Below are 25,101 nucleotides of genomic sequence, written 5' to 3' on the forward strand. Positions count from 1 at the left end.
AGATCGACACATCTGAAGGTAAAGTAATTGTAGCCAATTTGTACATGCCACCCAGATCAAACACATGGGAAAGAGACGAATATGAGGACCTGGCAGAGAGTACAATTCAGAGTGTAAGATCATTGTTACATAAAATGGAAGAGAAATCGGAAAGAATTATAATAACTGGGGACTTCAATACAAGTATAAATTGGAATACTCTAGATATAAATAGCCAAGAAAGCTGTTGGGACCAAAAGCTCCTAGATCTCGTACAAGAGTTTTTCTTAACGCAACATGTGAGGGAAACCACCAGAAAAAGAGGACTTGATATACCTTCAGTGCTAGATCTAATATTTACAAGGCAAGAAAATGATACTGACAGTTTAATATATCACCCTCCACTCGGCAAAAGCGATCATGCAGTACTATTTTATAACTTCAGGATAGCATATGACATAGTAAACAGCAATGATAGTTACAAAAAGAGCCTAAACTATAAAAGGGGAAATTATCAAGACCTAAAGAAGTATTTCTTAGAAGTTGATTGGGAAAATGAGCTTAGAGGACAAGATTTAAATGCTGTATATAAAAATTTTTGTGAATTTTATGAAATAGGAGTCCAGAAGTACATCCCACAGCACAAAGAAGCAGATAAGAAAATACAGAAATGGTTCAATACAGAATGTAAAAAATCAAAAGAAAGAAGAGATTTGTTGTGGAATAGATACAGAAGACACAATAGTGAAAGGACGAATAATAATTACAAACAGGTAAGAAACGACTGTACAAGAATAAGGAAGGAAGCCCAAAAACAGTTTGAGGAGGATATAATAAATAAAAGTAGTGATCAACCAAAGCTGTTTTACAGATATATCAGAAGCAAAACTAAAGTAAAAGATATAATACAATCCATTACGGACGAGGGAATCACTTATACAAAAGAGAAAGATATTTGTGAAGCACTAAATAAGAATTTCCAATTAGTTTTTACAGAAGAAAAAAATTTTGAGAGGGACTATGTGGAACACACATGTCCACACATACTACCAGATATACAAATAGCAGAAAAAGTAATACAGGAAAAAGCAAGTGGTCCTGATGAAATTTCATGTTGGGTATTACGAGAATGTGCAAAGGAGTTAAGTAAACCATTATTTTTAATTTTCAAGAAATCCTTGAGTCAAGGTAAACTACCTGATATTTGGAAAAAAGCAAATATTGTCCCCTATTCAAGAAAGGAAATAGACAAAATCCACTCAACTATCGACCAGTATCACTGACCAGTGTTGTAAGCAAGGTATTAGAAAAACTTATAAGAAAAGCTTGGGTAAATCATCTAGAAGAACACAGTATGATAACAGAAAGACAGTTTGGTTTCAGAAAAGGAAAATCATGTGTTACTAATCTGTTGAGCTACTATGACAGAGTAACAAACACAATACAGAAAAGGGAAGGATGGGTGGACAGTATCTATTTAGATTTCAAGAAAGCTTTTGACACAGTACCACACCAAAGACTTTTATGGAAACTGTACCATCAAGGAGGAATTCGAGGCAAACTGTTTTGTTGGATGCAAGACTTTCTCATAAAAAGAGAAATGAGGACAGTACTAAGAGGAAACTACTCATCATGGAAAGAAGTGACTAGTGGAGTACCACAGGGTTCAGTGCTGGCACCAATCATGTTTTTAGTGTATATAAATGATATAAACAGTAACACTGGAAATGAGAGCTATCTGAATATGTTCGCAGATAATGCAAAAATACAAAGGAGAATTACTAACACAGACTCTTGTAAAGAGCTACAAGAAGAATTAAATAAACTTCATGAATGGAGTAGTACATGGCAAATGGAATTCAATGTGGACAAGTGTCATGTAATCAAGTTTGGTAAAAGTGGAAAAAGACCTGATTGGGATTATAAGTTAGGAAATAAAACCCTATACACATCAGAAAGAGAGAAAGACTTAGGTGTGATTATCAATAACAGACTATCTCCGGCTGACCACATCAGCGAGAAGGTACGGAACATGTATACACTGCTTGCAAATATGAGAATAGCATTCACATATATAAATGAAGACATGTTAAGAAGGATAATAACATCATTCATTAGACCAACCCTGGAATATGCATCAGTAGTCTGGAGTCCTCATCTCAAAAAAGCACATAGACAAGATTGAAAAAGTTCAAAGGGCCGCTACAAGATGGATACCAAGCTTAAGGGACCTAAGCTAAGGAGAAAGACTAAATAAACTGAATCTACCAACACTACAGGAGAGAAGGAAAAGAGGTGACATGATAATGCTATATAAATGCATATCAGGAAAGGAGAAAATAGACATAAATGATTACTTAACATATGGAGAAGCATCAGCAAGAGGACACTGCAAAAAAATTGCATAAGAAGAGAGGTGATAAAGATGTAAGGAAATTCAGTTTCCCAAACAGAGCAATTGATCAATGGAATACACTACCGAATGAAATAGTGTGTGCCAAAACAATTCACAAATTTAAGGATATGTATGATAAATATGGTTTAAGACACAGGACAGTACGAGCTTGACTCATTCCTGTAAAGATACAATTAGGTAAGAACAATTAGGTAAGAACACACACACAAACACACACACACACACACACACACACACACACACACACACACATACACACACACACATACACACACACACACATACACACACACACATACACACACACACATACATATATATATATATATATATATATATATATATATATATATATATATATGTATATATATATATATATATATATATATATATATATATATATATATGGAGCCTCTGCGGTACAGTGATAGAGTGTGTGTTTCGTACATGGGTGAGCCAGGGTTCGCGCCCCACCAGGGTAATAAACTTTGGGAGTGTTCACCCGGCCACATGCTGCATTGACGGGCAGAAGGGGTGCTGTGGTTGAACCAGTGTCACTTACTATAAAGTATGGTTGCACCCAGTCTGCTTGCGCGGGCCGATTACACTTGGTTCACAGACTTCACACACATTGAAAGCCACTCCAACACTACAATTACACTTACAAGCACTTCTTGCCCAACATACAATCTCTACTAGACAGCCTAAGCCACTTTGTAGAGATACATTGGCTGTATCGTCCCGACTTTGGTTGGGATAGGCCAGTCCTGCAGTGGATTCTGAAACGGCTGATGGTGATGATATATATATATATATATATATATATATATATATATATATATATATATATATACATATATATATATATATATATATATATATATATATATATATATATATATTCAGGGTGTTTGAACAACACTTACAGACATTGGGTACTTATTCTTCACTTAAAAATAAAATCACTTCATTCTATAACGAAATGCACAGAAACTAACCTTTAACCCGAGGTGTGCCATCGACGTATGGATACGTTGTTACATTTTGCATTTGCCAGTCCAGATGACGTGCTGGTACGTTGCGCAATTGCAAGGTTCATAATTTGCAAAATTTTTAATTTTCCCGCGTGATTTTTCGTATGTATACACGGGACACCTTCCTCTATTCCTCTGCAAGATGCCAAGCAGGGACAATGCCTTACACTGCATAACCTCTGCCCCCCCCCTTGCATGCCATTGTCTCAGCAATTCACCTGTTACCAGTGACCTGGCCAATAAAGACATTCAGGGCCAGAGTGATTCCCCAATCGATGACAATGTGGAGGACAAAGTTTACATGGTATTAGAGGAAGAAGCAGTCAGAAATGATGATCAGGTAATGTGGCAAAAAAAGGTCAGGTATGGTATGGAGTTAGTGAGTGAAAAAATGCTTATAATGCCTGTATTACTGTTTGAAAACCAATATACTCTCATACTACATATAAATTCGTACCAAGTAAATAAATAAATACTGTTTATGAGTGGTGTGAAATAGTTACCCTCCCATACAACTCGTTTTCTTTGGTGTCAGCCTGTTAGAAAACCCAGTAAGGTAAGGAGGTTCTGCTACCTGGATCGAGTATTTTAAACCTCAGATGAGCGATTTCTCTATGAATTTTCGATGTTTCTCACCAAAAGCGGAGGTTTTAGCCAAAAAAAAAAAAAAAATCGAAAATACCTCGGGATTGGGGAGTGTCAGAGATGCGAAATAGCTTGGGACGCGATGGGTTAATGAGTTATGTGACTTAATGATTGTGGCCCAAGCCCGTGTTTTACCCCAATCACGGGCCGTGGTCCCCTCCCCACGCCCACCTCAGCCCCATTTTCTCCTACCACCTCAGTTCTTTACTTTATGGACTACATTGTTTAGTTATTAATGTTATTATATATAGGGATGATAATATAATTTCATTTACAAACCGAAAAGAGATCCCAGTTAAATATCTGTAATATCATAGATAGATAGATAGATAGATAGATAGTTTATTGACCACAGCTTACAATGTTTTCTCATATACACGATCACAAAAACATATATGCATATAATTTGTACAAAAGATTATAACAAATTCACAATACTAAACAGCCATAGTCCACAAAATAATTCATCAAAATACAGCCAAAAGACTTACCGGTATCTAAGCAATTACAATCACAAAACAAATGATGAATCAGCTGACAAACGTTAATGATACACCATTAAGATATCAAGAATTACTTTGCATGTTTTTCAAGAGTAAAAGCTTCTCCGAAAAGATCCGCCATTCTCCTAAAATTATATTGTCCTCTGATATCCTCTGTTAAAGGGCACACCTCTACCACATGTCTCTCTGTTTGAATAAGACCACAGATACATAATCTCTCCTCAATGGGAAGACTACCACGCCCCCTCCTGTTCCACATAGCAGTCTCCACCGCCAAGCTATGGCCACACACACGGAATCTTGTGAATGACATACAATGTGACTCGCTGACCAAGTGTTTTGTTTTACATATATCATGTAATACAAAGTCAGGATTAATTTCTCTATAAACACGACACCTAGATGCAACTGAGTCTGTAATCATATTGCGAACATTAACAATTAAGGAAGATTTGCTGGAGACTTCATTCTGAATGAACTCCTTAACAATTTTCCCTGTGTACGTCCTTGCGTCAGTGGTAATTCTGATGGCAAGTGACAGCGGATCGTCATGCATAACAGATCTCTCTAACCACATTCTATGAAAAAACTTGTGTTGGGACCACTTAATAAAGTCCTGAGGTGTCGGATAGCCCGCCTCAGCATAGCACACGAGGTTGGATGTCGACCTTCTCACTCCCAACAATTGTTTCAATGCCCAGTTGTAAAGTTTAATGACGGGTTTAACGTCACCACCAACCCATGACTCACAACCGTACATTAGGGATGAGATCAAGGCTGCATCAAACACTCTCCTTTTTACAATAAACGGGACATCATTATTTTTATTTACAAAAGACACATATTTCAAAACATGACATAGCTTGTTTTTTGCATGCAGCTGAACGGCTGAGGACACCGAGCCATCACTCGTGAAGGATGAACCTAAGTACACGTAACTAGAACATTGCTCAATAACCATGTCCCCCACGTAGATCGGCTCCGCGTCCCCATCCTCGCCATTTATCACAAAAAATTTAGTCTTACTACTGTTTATCATCATCCCATAATCTTGACAGTATTGGTATGTTATCTCTAGTTTCCGTATCATGCTATCTCTGCTTGTTGAAAGCAACACAGTATCGTCCATCATGACTAGAATGTGTAACCATTGTAGAAATCCTTCTGGGTGACATTTCTCCTTGATTACCTTTATCAGGTCATTGACAAAGAGTACAAATAAGAGGCATGAGGTCGGAGATCCTTGCCTAACACCTACTGTAGCAGTCATGACGGCAGCGCCCACAATACTCTCCGTTACCCGGTACATCGCTGCTATTGCTGCTAGCATCACCACGCCACAACCTAACCTCTTTAGAACTGAAAACAACTTTCGTCTCGGAACTAAATCATATGCTTTAGAAAAATCTATAAATGTTACAAAAAGTTTTAGTTTCTCTCTCTTTGCAGTATCAGTAAGGAGGCGCAAAGTAACTATATGTTCCGTACAACTGCGGTTCTTTTGCGCTCCTGCCTGTTCCCTGAAAGGAGTAAACCATCTTCCTAACCGCTCACATAACACCATATTTTTCATACATTTCCATATTTTTCATTCAGCTACTATGTTCTAATCCATACTCTCAGTTCCATTACTCAATACAGATAACAATGATGCTGTACTGTAAAGTTTTGAGTAATAATAGATTCACAATGCCCCCCCTCCCCCGCCGTGACGGGTTGGGTAGGCTGCTTCTCTCGTGCTTAGAGAGGTTATGTTCCGTCGACTGTGGATAGCATGTGGATGGGTGACCACTGAGGTGGGAGGGAGGGGGTGTATTTGGTGAGACATGGCTGGGATATCTCACAACATCCCCTGTGGCGATGACGTGGCATTATTTGCCACATCCACCCCGTACCTAACCTTACAAGGTAGGGGAGACCTGTTCAGCAGTGGACTTAATGGCTGGACAGTTATTATTATTATTAAGTACATAATAACTTGAAGCTCTGAATATTTTAAGACTCAATCTTTTTAGCGAAACAATGATATCCTGTGTATGCTGTTTTACAAAAGTGTAGCTATTAATGTTCAAGACGGCATGACTGAAGCGGTTATGTGAACATGAAATAGTTGTAATATAGTGTAATTATAATTTTAATATGAGATCACAGTCACTTACAAGTCGTTTGTTTGTCACAGAAAAGGTAATGGTATTGAACTATCAGACTTAGATTAACTATTCATTAATATATGATATATCTACTATCACATACATTAACATACAATACTTTAGAAATAGCTTACAGTAGGTGGTCCATTTGTCTACCCCCAGCATCAATGCACAGACGACATCGGCGGACCATAGACTGTCGAACGTGCTCAGACAACATTGGTGAGGTACGTACTTGACTGCATGCAGCTTGAATCCGCGGGAGTAAATCATCCTCAGTGTCAACAGGGGTTTCATATACTAGTGATTTGATATGATCCGACAAAAAGAAATCTATTGGGTTAAGGTCATGTGATCGTGCTGGCCAGGAAAAGAGTCCGCTATTTCCTATCCACCTGCCAGGAAAACGCATATCAAGGTACTCACGTACAGTCCTGCTGAAGTGTGCAGGTGCACTGTTGTCCATAAACCACATCCTTCTGCGTCTTGTCAAAGGTACATCATCTAATACTACTGGCAACTCATTTTCTAGGAAATCATGATAAATAGGGCCTGTTAGTCGACCAGGAAGTACTTCAGGAGGACCTTTGATGTAATCGCCAATTATGCCGAACCATACATTCACTGAAAAATCGATGCTGGTGACGTCTTTGCCATGTTATATGAGGATTCTCATCATCCCAGGAATGTAAATTATTGCTATTAAAAATCCCTGTTCTTGTAAAACTTGCTTTATCTGTAAACAATATGTTGCTAGCAAAGTCACTATTTCGTGCATTTTCATCCAGATACATCTGGCAGAAGGCAGTGCGTCTTGGGAGATCATCAGGATTGAAATGAAGTACTTGCCATACGGTAGAATGACTGATAGCCATGTCACTAGCTATGCCACAAGTGCTACCTTGAGGATTATTTCCAATACTCTTTAGAATTCTCTCTTCTATCTGGGGTATCCGAACAAAGCGTTGTCGTCCTGTGTCTACCATACAACGGTGAAATGATCCTCTCTCCCTTAGTCTTCTGTCTTTGGCAGCGAAGGTAGTGTGACATGGATGATACCGCTGGGGAATCCTTTCTGCATAAAGTCGGGCAGCTACCATGCCTTGTCCCTGAGCAGCACCGTATGTCAGAAGCCTATCCGCCAACTCTGCATATGTGAACCTGTGCATACAGACAACCTGCAAGGGAAGAAGCTCTGACATTGACCAACACATAACGGATATTGCATTGCTGAACCTCTTGCAGCGGCAGGCCTACTGAACAGAGATAAACAATATTGTACTGTCTAATATCAGGAACTAGCAAATGCAGGTAAGATAAATCATCAATACATGCAGGTTATCTGAAGCGATGACAAGGATGACTTATTTCTTTGAGTGTCCAAGATGGTTATTTATACCCTACCCTACATAATATGTACTGTACTTAAAAAAAAAAAAAAATAGTACACCCACTGATGTGTAGTTACCCTTGTCTGATTTGCATGATATACGTAGAAGTGATAAATTTACTTATGAACCTGTAAGCAGGTTATATGCATTTGGAATGGCCATTAGTATTCTGACAAGACTAAATTAGAATATTTCCATTTAGCAAAAGTTACCACAATCACACACACACAAAAAAAAAAGAGTAGGCCTACATTAGAATTTAATGAGGAATTGTGCAAACGCACACGCAAGTGTTCTTGTCTTTTTTACCGTAGAGAAATACATAAAATAATTTGAAACATTCTCTGTAACACACACACACACACACACACACACACACACACACACACACACACGCACAAACGCACACGCTCAAACACATACACACACACGCATGCGCAAACACGCACAAATGCACACACACGCACGCACGAATGCACGCACACACACACATCATGGTACCTGATATCACCCACCAGGTGCAAACTCAGCAGCAGTCTACGCTGTAACTTCGTTATAGTTGCAAATTGCCTACGTTATGGGTTGAATTGTTTTGTGAAGCTTCGATATTCGCTTCGATCTCCTCGAATGTTGAAGCATTTACTTGTGCTTATCTCCCTTAATTCCAAATGTGCAACCAGGTAACTGTGCACCTGTCACATACAGTCGTCGCCTAGAATGATTGACAATATCCTTACGTTATAATTGAAATGATGAAGATGGACTATTGATAAAACACACACACATACACACACACACACACACACACACACCTTCATTTCATTGCCAAATTGACTTTTTGTAGAGTACTTCGTATAATTACAAAAATATGATAAAGAAATGGGAGTCTTTCTGTGGGTTTCATTACGTTCCATTAGTCATTGCTCACTTTTTCAGTAATATCATGATGATGTGGCTTATAATACCTATCATAATTCTACCGACAACATTTCTTTACTTCTCCTTAAAAATCCTAATGTTATCCCTGAACATAACTGTACAAACAACATCATCACTTTATGGGAATTAACACTATCCAATGGAACTACGTCCCATAAACGAATGGTTTAACCCCAGATGTATTCCGACAGTCGACCCAGGCTTTGACGTCCGGATTAAGCCACACCAAAGTCTGTGTCAAATGTTGGAACACATCCAGGGCTCAGTCAGTCATTTATGCAAATGCTTGGTATTTACACAACATAAAGTTGGGCTGTCTTCTCGGTTTATAAAAGAAACGTTACTATCATTCCTATGAAATAATACTGAAATTAAACTAATACTGGTCATAAACTGGGGGACTATGGTGGTAGGGTAAAGAGGAGAGAGCAAGGCCAGTGTTCGGATTAGAATACGGGCGTGGGCTCACACTCAGTGTTTAGTTTCAGCCCTGTAATTTATTAATGGCTAGTCATTTTTATTTTCATCATATAATAAAATGATTTTGTTTTCAAATGATGAATAGGTACCCAAAGTCGGTCAGTGTTGTTCAGAAACACTCTGATATATATATATATATATATATATATATATATATATATATATATATATATATATATATATATATATATAGAGAGAGAGAGAGAGAGAGAGAGAGAGAGAGAGAGAGAGAGAGAGAGAGAGAGAGAGAGATTAACGACTGGTTGAATAACATCGTACGGCAAAGAATCCTCAACTCTGTGGACCTCGAATCCACCTCGCCACCGCAGATCTAAAAGATATGTGGTCGTCACGTACACTAATTATGACGCATTTCCTTTCAGATCCACACACCCCCGACCTACAGCAGTGTGGGTGGTAGTGAATTTCAGCTCTTGCGGCCACACTGGTTTAACAAAAATTAAGCTTAGGCCATTTTGGAAAGACAATTTGAATATGAGCACTGTGGAATCGAATTACAGTATACGAGTATGACAGAAACAGGTGGACTTTCGTGAAGGTAAAGACAGGCCTAAGGAAGAGAAAAGGAGTTGTTGTGTTGATGTGTATGTGCTACAGAGCATCAAGCGAAATAGTCTGAGATAGTTTGGCTATATGGAGAGGATGAGGAATGACGGACGGACTAGGAATTGCGAATGAGGTGGAGGGGGAAGGAGGAGGAGGAGATTGATGATGAGATAGACGGATGCTGTGGATAAGTACATGGGGAAGAAGGATTTACTGGAGAGAGGGCAACCAAATGGCAAAGGACAGGGTAATATGGAAACGATTCGAATTAAGATTGACACATACAGTGTTTAAGTGAGAGTTAATGATACTTCTATTCAGTCTTACGGGTACTGTCTATGAAATCCATTAACCGTGTACAACTGTCCAGTCAACTATCTCCATTCAGCTATCTTCACTGTCCTGTACGAAGAAAATCAAAACTGGCGAAATGCAATGTAAACAATGTCTCTTGTCTTGCGTTTCAAATGATTCGATTTTCCGTTAAGTATTCGTCAGACTTTGCGAAGTTACTTCAGTCTCTGTCTGTACGTCTGTAAAGGAAGTATACCAGCAGTGGAATCAAAGTATCCCCTAACAAGGACAAAAAAAATACTGTTAGCTACTGCAGAGTAAGACTTAGCGCATCTTTAGCCACAACTTGATAATGATGCTCCCCAGTGACATCAAACATTGACAAATGCAAACTGATCCAGTCTTAAAAATTGCTTCAGCTAGAAAAGAAAACGGTGTAATGAAAGCTCGAGAAGGCATTTGCAAATCTCCAAAAGGATTTCGTGTGAGATGCAAACAGAGACAAAAGACACAACTGAGCAGTAATCACAATGCTTTGAGGTTAGTTGTAGAAATTTTAACAATAATGCATTTGTCTTCTGCAAGAAAGAGTATAAACAGACATTCACGCGCCTATATATTGTGGATTGAATTCAACTATTAAAATCTTTTTATATCCTAATAACTCGAGATTTAAGTTGAGATACTCACTGCTAGAGATCAGAATTACAGTACACATGTGATGGATGTCATAACCCACTGGAATTATGAATAATTGAAGGTAAATATTTCTTTGCCAAGTTGCCATGATACTGACGTAAGTATATGACGTTTGTCCAATAAGAAACCAAACTTTTAAATAGCGCATCAACTAATCGGGGTAACGTGATCGCGACAGGAATGCAGTGTTGCGGCTTCTTAGATTTAGCTGCATTTATCAACGCCACTTATTCATCGAGATACGTGCGCTTGAGTGGACATGTGTTTAGTGCATTTGTTGATTTGTTGCAAGTTGAACAATGAAGGATCATGAAGAGCAACGTGTTTGCGTGAAATTCTTTTTCGAATTAAGAAAAAAAAATTTACGAAGACTTTTCGAATGTTGCAACAGGCTTATGGGGAGGTTTGTTTGAGCCATATGCAATATCATAAGTGGTTCCAGCTATTCAAATCGTAAAAAAACATCGACCGAAGACGATTCCAAATCTGGAGGGCCTTCCACGTCAAGAGACGACGGTCATGTTGAAAGAAGGCTTGCTGTGACCCGTGAAAATCGTAGCCTGACTGTCCGTGAAGTTTCCGAAGAAGCAGACATCTGTAAAAGTTCGTGCCACATGATTTTAACCTAAAAACTGAAGATGAGTCGTGTTGCCACAAAATTTGTCATTGATGCATACAGTTCTTTGTAAAATTCTACATTTCTCTTCACCATCCTATCTCTGCCTTTAATGACTTCATCGTTTTTGTATCTAATTCATATAATCTGTTGCTTTTCTACTGTCATTTTACTTCGAATCTGTTTAGGACCTTTTCCTTTTTTGACGGTTTCTTTGATCTGACCCATGTTTCCCCTTTTTCTCCTCTGTCTCTTGTTGATAAGCTTATATAATATTGCTCTTTCTTTTTCATATTTATTTTTACTTTCATCTTGTCTTCATGAGCGCGAGGGTCGTTTCTGAAAACTTGTTGGCTTTGGTTGTATTAGCTTTCCCTAATACCTCTTCTAATTCTCTTAGTACTTTTGTTAGACTATTATTTAATTCATTAGTATCACACTCAGTATAACTTGGAGCCTGAAATCTGTTCGTTATTTCTAATTGAAAGGCTGCTTTGTTTTTGCTTGCTTATATTGGACATATCTTTTTATTCTTAATCAGCTTTTATCCTTTCATTTCTGAAACTGAATCCGGCTATACAACCTACCATTCTATGGGCATTTAGTATATATAATTTATTGATGACTGTGACATTTATGATCGTGTTATTCCTAACTACTATAATGGCGTCCCTTTATTCTTTATTTCTTCATTCGAGCTTCTCCAGGCCCATTTTATCCCTATTCTTTTGTGAAAGTATGTGATCATTATTCTCATAAAATACATTTCAGCAAAATATACTACTATTTTACTTGTCATTCCTTTCTCCAACTCAGAATTATGAAATATATGAGTCTCCATTTTTCGATTTGCCAACTTTTGCATTGACGTCTCCTTTGAGAATAGTATATTTGATTCTTTCTTCTTCCATAATCTGGGAGATATCAGAATATTTCTGTTTCTTCATTTAAGCTTTGGGAAGTCGGTGCATATACTGTACTTGTATTACATTCGGGGTGTATCTTTTGCCTAGCCTAATTACAAGGCATGCAGCTGTCAGATACACTGTTGACTTTAACAATTTTTCCTGCAACATTTTTGTTAAGTAAAAAAGTTTTTAAAGGTTCTTTTAAGATGCTAAAATGAGCGGGAAGAATTTGAATTGGAGAGTTCAAAGCATTTAGTACGAATGAAATCATTTTTAGCAGAGGAAAAAACAGATTTAGCATGATTCCGAGCAGAAACATAATTGATGAGATTCAGGGGTGGGTTGGCTCTGGTACCTTTTGAAAGCCATTTCCCTGCTGTGGACAGCTTCAGAACATGCGTGATTAAAACGAGGTTTTCCTGTATTTGTCACAGGATACAAGAAAGGAATGTATGATTCCATGCCCAAGAGAATAACCTATGTAATACGCTGCACACACTCTGATGGCTTTCGTCATATAAGCAATAATCATGCCAGGGAAAAAAAAAAAAAAACGTACTGCCTGAAGACCTACCAATCAGCAGCTCCGAAGTGCAACAACCACCGCTTCTTGGTAGGAGTCTCAGGCCTTACTGGCGTAATGGGACAGGTTAATGTGATAAGGCTGTGATTGGAGGAGCCCGCGAGAGAGAAAAAAATAATGCATAAGCAGAAGGATTAGTTGTAAGGTAAAGGTCCAATATGTTGGAACTCTTTCCAAGGTGATCAGGGATATAAGTAGAGTGCTGTAGAATCAGCTCTAGGTTATGAAGGATAGAAAAGATGTAGGCTTGTTCACCAGGTGGATCAGTGGTGGTGAACATTGAAATCATCTAGAGTGGATATTTCAGAGAATAGAGAAATCTATAGTATGTGTTCCATCTTAGAAGTAAGATGGTTAGATAATTTTTCATAGTCCGTAGAATTAGGGGAGAAGTACACGACACAGATATATTTAGTCAGAGAGTGATAGGACAGCTGTAACCAGAGAACAGGACATTCAAAAGTTTCAAATTGAGGAACAAGAGAACAAGATATATTGTTGTGTACATATACACAACAGCCAACTTTGTTTTGAAATGCGTATAAAAAAGTAGAGGGATACAGAGAAGGGTTTGCTATTAGTTTCCTCATCGGAAGAGACGATGAAGTTTAGAGAAAGAAAGATGATGTTCAACATTGAGAAAATTAGAGGAAAGGTTAATTGTGCGAACAGGTGCATATGGAGCAACAGGACCAGGGGGGTGTAAGTTCTTGAGTAAAATGGTCTTAAGTGGTAACGTATACCCAGTGGGTAACTATAGTTCCACTGGAAAATAGGTCCATGTGACAAGTTCATGTGAGAATTGGATGTTTTCCCATTAGGAGGAAATTGTTCCAAAGAGTGGAAGTAGATCCATGAGGATATTTGGACCCAATGAAAATATTCTATTGTTAGGAAAACCATCAATGGGAAAGCTAGCTCCCTGTGTAGAATAGGTCCCTGAGGTAAAATAGGTCAATTGGTGAAATAGGTTAATTGACAAATTGATCCATCCTGCAGAAATGTCCATGAGGGAAACAGGTTCGTAGAGTAAATCAGACACAAGAGATAAAATATATCCAGAGGACAAAATAGGACCATATGGTAAAATGGATAATAGTACAAAATAGATCCATGAGGTAAAATAGATTCATGAGAGGAACATAGATCTATGGAAGAATATAGGTCCATGAGGGTAAAAAGATGTCAATGGGGAAACATGGTTCCATCGTGGAGAATAGGTCCATGGTGAAAAATAGGTCAACGGTGGACAATAGGTCAACGGTGGAAAACAGGTCAACGGTGGACAATAGGTACAGAAGGAAAATACTTCTATGCAGAATATAGGTATGTAGGGAAACATAGGTCTGAGGGAAAGCTGGACATATGGAAACAGGTCCTTGAGGCAAAATATGTACAGTACGTGCGGGGTAGACCCGTGAGGGGGCGTAGGCATAGACGGGTTTATGTGTAATTAATACTTTGTGGTCAATGAATTCTCTTGTAGAAACCAAGAAAGTATATTTTAATATATTTTTATTTACTATACCCAGATTAATTACATTTTGCTTAGAACTGCAAGAGTTAATTGTTAGCCTCGCAGAAGGAAGGATGACTAGGAAGCACCGAGAGAGCTCAAAGCTCCACCAGCGCCAATTAAGTTAAGAGTTACTGCTCTAAACCCTATTCCCATCAGACGAATACTTTCACGGCCTCACATAGTAAGTTCTAAATTTTTAGCCTACCTTATTATGCAGTATAAGAGAGTGTAGACCTCCGGCAGCAGCGATTAGATTTTTTATTTCCTGAGTCTGGATCCGATACCACCTCAAAATCTAATCATCATCATTGACCCACTGTTCACCTATCCACCAAATTACAATGAAACAAAATAAAAAGTTTTGATCTATCTTGCAAACACACAGATATATAACCTCCTCCCCCAACTTCACTGAGGTAGGTAATAAGATCTTGAGGATGAATGGAATAACATCCTCTATACTTTTGTCACTAATTTAGCGTTCATTCACCATGCCTCGGCAACTGTTTCCTTGACATTTTGCCGGTCACTTCTTCACTGTAACTCCTCTGCTTTTAATGTTTGTCATTCTACCAAATATTTCACTGTGAACTCTCATCTGTCCTTGAAATAATATGCTCTGGCACTATACAGTGATCTGACAGTCCAGTTTTCACTCCTTCAACCTTTTTTTTTTTTTTTTCGTCTTAGGCTATGGTCTTAGACTTGTCTGTCTATCCCGTGATGCCCCACACACCTTCACATTAGCACCACATGGCTATGGTACACATGGTTCCTCTTGAATACCCGCCAGGACTGTCTTATTTAGGGGAGGTTTAATGGTTTCAGCGGAGGATGGTTTAAGGATAGGTTGGTGTGTCTAGAGGGAATCATTAAGGTCTCTTTTAATGATATTCAAATAAATAATTTTTTCTTTGCTCCAGCCTGCGATCGAACTCTCTTACACACATATTTTTTTTTTTTTGTCTTCTGCGTTACTGCTTGCAGCATTGGTTCTCTTATAGCAAATATTTTATACCCATTGTGTTGAAAAGAAAATGCAATAATGTTTTTATTTTAAAAATGTAACACAGCTATCGCATATAGCACTGCGTCATTGGCGTCGAGCACTGAAAACTTGTTACCGTCGCGTTCACGTTATCAAAAACCTCCAACCGCATTTTTAAAACACTCATTCGAGGGAGGAATAATCGGCAGCAAAAATATGTTGTTGGCTAAGGTACAAGTTACCTACAAACCAAATTTTAAGAAAATTCGCAAAGCTCTACGAAATTCGGTCACAGCATTTCACAGAAAATTCAATCTATATTAATGAAAAATATGGCTGCTGGCATTCGGTCCCATTTTATCAAATTCTCAAAAAAGTAATAGGCTTTTGCACATCCATATAGTTGCTAATTTCTGACGTTTTGGTGAAAATTCATCAACACCTTTTCGAGATTATTTGGGACAGATACGGTACATCCTCACACAGACACACACACACACAGACAGACACACAGACACACGCCGACAAATGCTACATCCCCTCGCCTTGCAAAGGAGGACGATAATACTGTAGAACGGAGCATGTGTCCAACACCAATCATTAATGCTCGCTTATGTATCATCAGTTCCAGCCTATACATTGCAATAAATCATTATCAGCTGACGTATATGGAAATGTTCCTGACTCGTCTGGTTCCCTTTCATATATTGATGTCCCCTATATTAGGTTGTGCCTCGACTAACAGTCACCAGGTGATGATTGCAGGTATGTAATGAAGAAAGGCATTACATATCTGCAGTCGATGGTGTTCTGTTAGTCAAGGTATTTTTATCATTAGTGGAGGTCTAGCTATTTGTGTCTGTAGGATTTAGTATAGGTTAGCGATTTGTCTGTTAGGTGATTAGTTTTAGGGTCTTTAGATTATGTTTTTCTTTATAATATAAGGTATAAAAAATATAAAACCAAGAAAAAATTTAAAAAAATAAAAATACAAAAAAATAAAATAAAAATTATTATATATATAAATAAATTAAATAAATAAATAAATAAATAAATATGTATATATATATGTGTGCATGAAAGTGTGTCTGAATGTATGCATGGAAGTGTGTGTGTGTGTGTGTATGTATATATATATATATATATATATATATATATATATATATATATATATATATTTTTATATATAAATATATATATGTGTATATATGTATATATGTTTATATGTATATACATATACTGTATATATACGGCCTTAATGACCAGGAGCTTCGGCCCCTATGGTTGATAGGCCAGAAAAAAAAAAAATTAAAAAAAATCAGCATCAGCATCATCAGTAACATTAACCATTAACAATATATTCCTAAACAAAACATACTTCATTTATCTCCATGAATCCCTTGACTGTATCAATCTCAGCAGTTTACATATAAATTGTACATAGTATTTTCCGCAATTATATTCCCACTTCCAGTTTAACCCAGGCGATTCTCTATTCCACCCTGAAGTCATCTCTCACGTTTCTCATCCAATTTTTGCAACCTCAATACATTCTCCTTCCCTTGGTCCTCCACTTCCATCCATTCCAGAACACCCAACGTCCTCATAAATAACAGAGATGTTTCCTGCCTGTGAGAGAGAGAGAGAGAGAGAGAGAGAGAGAGAGAGAGAGAGAGAGAGAATGATTACGTAGGAATAGTAAGCCACTGTGATTTTCTCCTAATTTTCTGACAAGTGTACCCTGATAGCTAAGATACCCTCGAAAGCCAAATCAAGTCTTTCTGGTTTTATTAGTAATACTCCTAGGTGATTATATTAAACTCTGCTGGGACCTTAGGAACTTAAGGAAGTCTTCATTATCCCATTGTGTACTAGGCTGATCTCCTATGCTGAATAATTGCATTAACGAGAGAGGGAATTATATATATATATATATATATATATATATATATTATATATATATATATATATATATATATATATATATATATATATATATATATATATATATATATATATATATATATATATATCCCCCTAGGATTCAACTAGTTAAAGAACAGTAAGGTTTTGATTTACAAAACGTTTTCCCTTAAAATACTGAAAACACCAGAAAAAAAAAATCATTAATACTTTTAATAATGGCCCCCTTCTCTGTCTGTCCGCCTGCCTGCCTGAATGTGTGTGTGTGTGTGTGTGTGTGTGTGTGTGTGTGTGTGTGTGTGTGTGTGTGTGTGTGTGTGTGTGTGTGTGTGTGTGTGTGTGTGTGTGTGTGTGTGTGTGTGTGTGAGCCAAATAATCCATCAAAGTGCATAACACTCTTGGCCAGGCTTTGGAGGAAAGCTTGAAGCATACACAATGCTGAAACTTTTTTTTTTTTTTTAATAAGAACTTTACTTCACAGTTTAGGTCACGGAGCTAGTCCAATGGTTAATCATATTGTTTTGTTTTTTTTTTACAATTTTTACCAAAGTTTCTTTTATGAATTAGGGTAAGAAAATAATGAAGTGATTGACTTCTGAAAACAATAAGTGAAAGGTCAACGTTAGAATCCGAGGATAATGTCTGATCCGCATGTATGTTTGTTAACAAAATAGCTCAGACAGTTTTCTTCCGAGTTTAGCCAAACGTGGAAGGGTTGATGGTCGGCGATGAAGTAGATGTATTATTTCAGAGAACAGTAAGTCTAGGTCGAAGGTCAACATCAACTCAAACTATTTTTATTCGATGTACACTTAACTCTGAGAAAAGGTTAAAGGGGCAGGGAAAAAGAGAACGATATAAGTTTGATAACAATTACTCAAAGGTCAAGGTCATAGGGCAAAGTAAAAGTTCGACCCAGCTCTCTTTAGATGAACAAAATTTACTACAACGGTTTTTATCTGACCTGAATCCTGGTGGATTAGCTGATGAACGACTGGGAATGCGACTAAGTAACTGTTCTTGACAGAGACCGGTCAAAAATCAAATTACCTTGGCATGGTCAGCTTAAACAGATTCTCCCTGATGTAGGCTAATCTTTATGGAAGGTTTCAGGTTGAAAGAAGTAAAAAGAAATTCACTTTTGAGAATAATCAGTCGAATGTCAAGGTCACTGGAAAAGATCGAAGTTCAAGCTCATTGGAAACATTTAACTAAATTATTTCTGAACTGATTTGAATCAACGTTAGTGGAATGGATGAGGGTTAGGCTAGAAAAAAGTATTCGATTTTGAAAGCAGCATATTGAAGGTCAAAGTCGCAGGGCACAGTCAAACAGTCCACTCTCAAGATCAGTTGATGGCTGTGGACGTTGCTTTCTCTGAGTATTCCTTTTCTTTTTTTTATTTTATCTAAAAAAAAAAAGTGGTACACTTTGGGGGAGTCGTCTTTTGACACGCCATTCAAGGAATGGTCCATCTACTGTATTTCCTCACATTTGGGGAGTCTCCTAAATTCACTCGAGTTCCCTGGCAGTAACATGAACGAAGGGGTTAAATTCTTCAATCACATATTTTTACGATGGTGATCGCGATACGAAACCGTGTGTTGCCGGAATTATCTGAGCGGCATGTGTGTGTGTGTGTGTGTGTGTGTGTGTGTGTGTGTGTGTGTGTGTGTGTGTGTGACAAAATAAACAGTTTTTGTCTGAGTCTACCCAAACTTAACAGAATGGTCGAGTGTCAGCAAAAGAACAAAGCTTTTTCCTTTATTAATATTTAATATTATTTATTTATATTTATTTCCATATTTATACACTTACTTATCTTCACAACAAAAGTCACAGTTCAATTTTACATGACCAGATCAAATGTAAACTTCACAAAACCAGCTTTGACATTTTTCATGCAATTTTGATCAGACTTGGAGGAAACGTCGAGGGCAAGCCAACAATAAAGTGAGCCTGTTTTTTTTTTTTTTTTTTTTTTTTTTTTTTTTTATAGAGAACACTCGGACAAGGTCAAGGCCACAGGACAAGGTCAGAGACCCGTGTGTGTGTGTGTGTGTGTGTGTGTGTGTGTGTGTGTGTGTGTGTGTGTGTGTGTGTGTGTGTGTGTGTGTATGTGTGTGTGTGTGTGTGTGTGTGTGTATAAAAGTACCTCACACAAATGTAATTCGATTTCAACGAAACATACTGGAAAGATCGAGGGTCACCAATATTTATTTTTATTTATTTATTTATTTATTTTTTTTTTTTGCAAAAAGCTAAAAGGTCTAGGTCACAGGATAATGTTAACGTATGCAGTTGTTATCCCGTTTGGACCAAACATTATGGAACGGTTGAGGACAGGGTGAGGATAAAAAGGAATCGATTTTGAGCATCAGTTTAGTGTCAAGGTTTCACGAAATGATAAAAAACTAAGGTCACGGGGCAAGAGCAATATAAATAGTTTTTCTCTGATTTCAGTCAATCACAGTGGAAGTGTTAGGGGTAATGCAAAAACTTAGGGATCTAATAATGAAAATAATCTGTTAAAGGTTATGGTCGCTAGGGAAGGACAATTTTTTTTCGTGTTTCAGTGCATTTACAAAGTAACTAAAACAGTTTAGATTTTACCTGTAACAGAATGGTGGGCGAGCTGATGATCAACCAAGGGACTGCCCTATTCATTTTGCAAAAAGTAGGTCAAAGGTTAAGACAACATGGGATGGCCGCCTTAAACAGTTTTCATCCAGTGTAAACTTTGTGGAAGGCTTCAGGTTAGCAGAAAAGTAAAATTCTGTTTTGAAAGCATTCAAAATTCAAGCATACAGGAAAAGGTCCGAAGTCAGGGTCAGTGGGCAAACCCATTTTGTTCTAATTTGAACAAAATTTGATGGGAGAGTCAAAGGTCAGATAAATACGAGAGATTCAATTTTAAGAAGGGTAAGGTACTTGTTAAGTTTACAGGTAAATAAAAGATCGACTCATATGTCGTATGAGAAGGAAATAAAGAAAAACATTGTAGCTTTATCTGGTTTAGATATAATTTGGAGGTAGATGGGGGCGCCCATCATCAACCCACTTAGCGTAGCGGTACTCAATTTTAGGGTAGCTCTACACTTAGTGGGAAGCCAAATGATTTCCTGTAATCCAGGAAATCATTTACAACGATGAGTGGTAATCTTATAACCAACCAACACATGTTCCCTACGGTCAACAAGTGGGTTGGCGGACGGATAGTGCTTCTCCCCGGAAAACAACTGACTAAAAATTCAAACAAAAAGCCTCGGACAAGGACTGACCAACAGGTGACGACTAAGGACCGAACAAAGGACACGGTACTGATTGCGATGTGGAATGTATGGGGTGTGAATGATGAGGGGGGAAATGAGAGAGATTGTCCAGATGCTTGAGGGTGCAAAAATGGACATATGTGGAATAACTGAGCCTAAATGGTGAGGTGAGAGGGTGAGAGAGTGGGTGAATGGATGAGGTATTTGTGCGGGAGTAGGTGAGAATGAAAGAGCAAACGAAGGAGAATGTATTGCTGCGTACAAGAGATGGAAGGAGAATATAGGAGACTATGGATCAGTTGGCGCAAGAACTGTGTGGGTAAGATTGCAAGTAGGACAAGGGATGTGTGTGTGTGTGTGTGTGTGTGTGTGTGTGTGTGTGTGCACAAGATCATGCAAGTAGATTGAAAGAAGAGTTCTGGGCAAATGTAGAAGTGTGCATGAAAAAGTTTGATAGGGGTTAGAAAGTGTTTTTGATTGAAGATATGAATGGAAAAGTAGGGAATGTGAAGGTGTATGGAGTAGTTGGTGAGTGGGGAGTGCCTACAAAAGTGGATGAGAATGGCAATGTTCTAGTGGGCATCGGTGCAGGGAAGGGGGTGGGGATAGGCAATACCCTCTTTAGGCACAAAACTATCCACATATATCCGTGGTGAGTGATGAGAAGGGTGGGTGGTGAACTGAATGAATGGAAGGCAATGACTATCTGTGTGTAAATGACAGAAGGAGAAAAAGTGTAATGAATGCAAGAGCATACAGAGGTTGAGGGAGTGGACTTTCTGACCATCACTTGGTGGTGGTGAAAGTCAAGGTTCAAATGCAATGGAGGAATAGGAGGGAGGGACAAGAGGAAGTAGTTCATACAAGGAGGGTAGAAATGTTGCAAGAAGATGGAAAAATAGGCAGATTAAAAGCGAGGAGTGGAGGAGCGATTGGGTAAATATGATCTAGAGCAGATGGGAGATGTGGAAGATGTGTGCAAGATGTTCACAGAAGAAAACTGTGCAGCATGTGAGGTGCTGTGTGTGTTAAGAGAAGACGAAAGGAGGTGCAAGGAACAGCGTGGTGGAATGATGAGGTGAGACAAATTGTGGCGCAAAAAGAAAAAAGCATCCAGTTAGTGGATGGGAAGCAGGGGCGTGGAGGATGTTGAGAGGCGGAAGAGAGAATTATATGCAGAAAGGAAGAGAGATGTGAAAGGATTGGTAAGAGAGAGAAAGAAGAGAGTAGACGAGGAATTTGAAAGGAATTTGAGTGTAAAGTGGAGGGAATGTAAGAAAATGTTCTGGAACGGTGTAAAGAGACTTATCTATCTATATACCTAGGCTGCTTCCCCCAAGGAAAGGGAGGTAGCCGAGACAGGACGACACACTCTCCATTTACTCATCCATTTAAACATATTCATTCACAAAGAGACTTATACAGGGTGATAATGCGGTTAGTCAGGGAGTTAAAGATAATAATGGTAGATTGCTCGTGGATAAGGGAAATAAGTGAGCAGATGGAGAGAACACTGTAAGGGACTGTTAAAAATAGATAATGAATGTAATGCGAGTATAAGTAGCTGGGAAATGACTGGGAGAAGTAGGGATGTGAGAAAAGAGTATGAAATTAGTAGGATGGAAATAGTGGATGCAATGAAGAAAGTCAAAATGGGGAAGGCCCCAGGAACTGATGAAGTGCGGTGAAATGATGAACCATGGGGGAGAGGTAGTAGTAGAATGGGTATGGAGGATATGCAGATTGGCATGGGAGGAACGTAGAGCCCCGGAGGATTGGAATTCAGGTATTATTATTCCCCTGTAGAAAGGAAAAGGGGAAAACGAAGTGTGTGGTAATCAACGGGGCACTTCTTGTCTTCTTAGTGTAATAGGATATTGACAGAGTTAAGAAAACAGAGGAATTAGTTGGAGAAAAACAGGGAGGTTTTAGGAAGGGAAGCAGTTGTGTAGATCAGATATTCATCCTTAGGTCTTTGCTGAAAAGTCTGTAGCGAAGGGAAAGAAGTTGTATGAGGCCTTCATGGCTTTGGAGAAAGCATATGACAGGGTGGACAGACAAGGAATGTGGAAAATATTGGGAATATATGGAGTAAATAGGAAGTTGTTGAATGACGTGAGGAGTATGTATCAGGGTGCTAAGGCTGCAGTGCGGGTGGACAGTAAACTAAGTGAATTTTTCTATTTGAAGGTTGGTTTGAAACATGGATGTCATGTCCCCATGGTTTTTCAATCAGTATATGGATGGGGTTATAAAAGAGACAAAAGGTAGGGCAACAGATGTTGGAGTGGTCCTAATGAGAGAGGATAGCGTTTGGAAACTCCCTGTACTGTTGTTTGCAGATACTGTGTTGTTAAATGAAAGGGAACTGTAAGGTTTGGTGAATGAGTTTGGAAGAGTGTGTAAGAAATGGAATCTAAAGATCAGTGTAGGAAAGAGTAAAGTTATGGTCATCGAAAGAAATGAAGTCAATGGATGGACAGTGAAGTTGGATGATGAGGAAATGGAAAATGTGAGTGGGTTTAAGTATCTGGGTAGTGTGATGAGTTGAGGAGACCGGGTCTAGTTGTTACACGTCCAGGTTGTTACTCGCTCAATAACTCCATAATTAGTCTATAGATGAGGGAGTGGTCGTTGCCATGTTATGCAGCATTCATGCAAAGGTAAAGCCTGAAGTGACAACTTGAAGGTGTTGCTTGAGTACGAGCTAAGGGAAAAAAATAGATTTTTTAACTGTCAATTTTTTTTCCCATGTTCAAAGTTATTTTGCCATATGAGTCACCTGGTGTGTGGATCCATATATGTGAAAAGGCTATGAAATTAGCAAAGGTTTATGGTGGTGGCGTTATTTTATAAATATAAAATGGCCAGGTGTACAGAACACCAGTGTTGGGTTTTGTTGTTATGGGTTAGTTTTTACAGTATCAATTAACCCCATTCGAGAACAACTGTACTAAATTATGCCAATATTCTCAGGTAATCACTTCAACCATGCCTGGAATTACCCATGGAAAACAGACTGTCATGGAGGCAGCAGTCAAACGAGTTATGGAAAATAATCATATAAAATGTTGCAGATCAGTACAGTGTAATGTAAAAGTAATATAGCGGATAATGAACTGTATTGGTAAAGGTAATATTTATGTTAATCTAGGCGGTGTCTGTGTTTATCTATCAGTTTATCTGTCAGTCTATCATCTATCTCTCTATCTATTTACCTAATATATCTAACTATATCTATCTGTCTGTCTCAAACCATCAAGTTATTCCTTGATCTGTATATCTATATCACTCAATCAGTCTGTCTATACAAATCAAGCTAGTTATGTATATATCTCTGTCTCTATCTATCTATAAATAGTGAAAATGGAACAAGTGAGTGATTCAGTGAGTGCTGGTGACGGTGGGGGAGTAAGTGAATGATAGTTGCACAACTGAATGTTTCAGTTACTGACAAAGGTTGTGATGAATGACTGAATGCATGATAGTAATATAATTTAATTTTACTTACACTACATCCAATATGCCACTACGCCTGTATTCACATGTTAATGACAATATAATAATTATAGACATATTTGAGTTCTATAACATGCATATCAATTACCCCGGGGTGTCTAACGAGTTGCCCCGTATCTGGGGTAAATTGTGACGAATGACATGCCATCATAAACCTTTAAATAACCATATGACAAAATGCCTTCGTTTGTTTTGTCTATATCTATAACAAAAGGGCATTTTTTCCTGCTCCCAGACAAAAAATCATTATATTATACCATTAACTTATGATGCAATGAGAAAAAATAACAACAAAATGTCACAACTAGACCCGGTCTCACCTGTGGAGGGAAGTTTGGAGGGTGAAGTGCTTGAAAGGGTACAACAAGGAAGAAAGGTTGCTGGTTCTTTGAAGGCAGTGATAAGAAACAGGGAAGTGAGCTTGGGAGTGAAAAAAAAAAAAAGTCGCTGCATTACAGTATTGTGATACAAACTCTAACATATGGAAGTTAAGCGTGGACCTTGTTGGAAGGACACAAGTCAAGAGTGAAAGCAGTGGAAATAAGTTGTATGAAAGGAGCCTGTGGAGTTGCATGGAGAGACAAACTGACAAATAAGGAAGTGAGGGAGCGTTGTGGTGTGGATGTGGATGTGATGGAAAGAGTTAGGGCTGATTTGACCATGTGGAGAGGATGGA

Source organism: Coenobita brevimanus, chromosome 79, assembly GCF_032717465.1.
Source record: "Coenobita brevimanus isolate Jiangsu-jjx chromosome 79, ASM3271746v2, whole genome shotgun sequence".
Lineage (NCBI taxonomy): Eukaryota > Metazoa > Arthropoda > Malacostraca > Decapoda > Coenobitidae > Coenobita > Coenobita brevimanus.